This window comes from Galeopterus variegatus, unplaced genomic scaffold (assembly GCF_000696425.1).
Source record: "Galeopterus variegatus unplaced genomic scaffold, G_variegatus-3.0.2 Scaffold6681, whole genome shotgun sequence".
In the NCBI taxonomy this organism is placed as follows: Eukaryota; Metazoa; Chordata; class Mammalia; order Dermoptera; family Cynocephalidae; genus Galeopterus; species Galeopterus variegatus.
In genome coordinates, this window is record NW_007732792.1 from 12,784 (window position 1) to 13,967 (window position 1,184).

A 1,184-nucleotide genomic window follows, 5' to 3' on the forward strand; every position below is an offset into this window, starting at 1 on the left:
TAATTTCATTGTATGTGTAGACCACATTTTGTTTACCCATTCAGCTGCCAATGGACATTTGGATTGTTGCCACCCAAATCACATCACTTTGTGAATAATGCGCTGTGGACACTGGTGTGCAAGTATCTGTTTGTGTCTCTGGTAATTAACGTTTTAAAAAGGTATCTTTCTGTAGGTTGGGATTTTTGGAGGAGGTGTTAAGGACACATGGATGAACAGCATCCACTTGCTGTCATGGAAACAGGTGCCTGGCATTGTGTTGTGTGGTCTCTGGATAAAACTGACCATGTGCCTGTGAGCGCTGCAGCACGCAGAGCACGTCGTACAGCAGCTGCGGGGATAGTCACGTTGCACATGCATGAGTGACATGTAAACTAGATGGAGATGCCACCGTGGCTCTCCCCTCACCCCCAGACATTATTAGCTTGTCCAGGATTGATTGGGAGAGTAACTCTGCGGGGAGAGAGGTGGACCACCACTAAGGAGTCTCTCCATAGAACAGTCTTCTCTTGACTGCGGGCGTGAGGAGCGAGACAGACAGCAAAGGAGGCGTGCAGTGGACGTTAGGTGACAAAAGTAGAATGAGGAAGGAGAGGAGCAAAGATGGCTGTGTGGCTTCTGTCCTTGGGGACAGACGGCAGGCTGCCAGGAACTCTCATGGGATGGGACAGGAGCAATGTCTACGGCAGCCCACGTGCAGGGAGGAAGGAAGCACATGGGGACCCTCCCAGTGTGGGGACGGTGTGGGGACGCAGGAAGCGTGAGATCCGAGGCTGCACAGGAGCCAGGCGGGAGGAGGGGGACGAACACCAGAGAGCAGTGCCAGGGAGGGAGCTGGGATGTCTGCGGTTGAGCTCGGCGGCTGTCTCTGTGCCCACCTGTCATTGCAGCAGCTGCTTCTGGGCTGGGTTACGTTTCACTTTCTGTGTATTCTTTCTCCTCTCTATTAATTTCATTCTTAATTATCTTTTGGTGGCTGAAAGTCTTCTGTATATTCTGTAGCCTGAGGTAATCTGCTAATTGCCCAAAGAAAGTCTGTGCCCTCAAATGATAAGTCACAACTACGCCCGTTCAAAATGTCCTCGTCAATAGCCACACATCTGGTATCTGTCCAGAGTGAAGGAGGCCTTGGACAGGAGGGGCTGAGTTGTTCCTGTCTGTTCCCTTCAGTTCCAGAAAGCAGA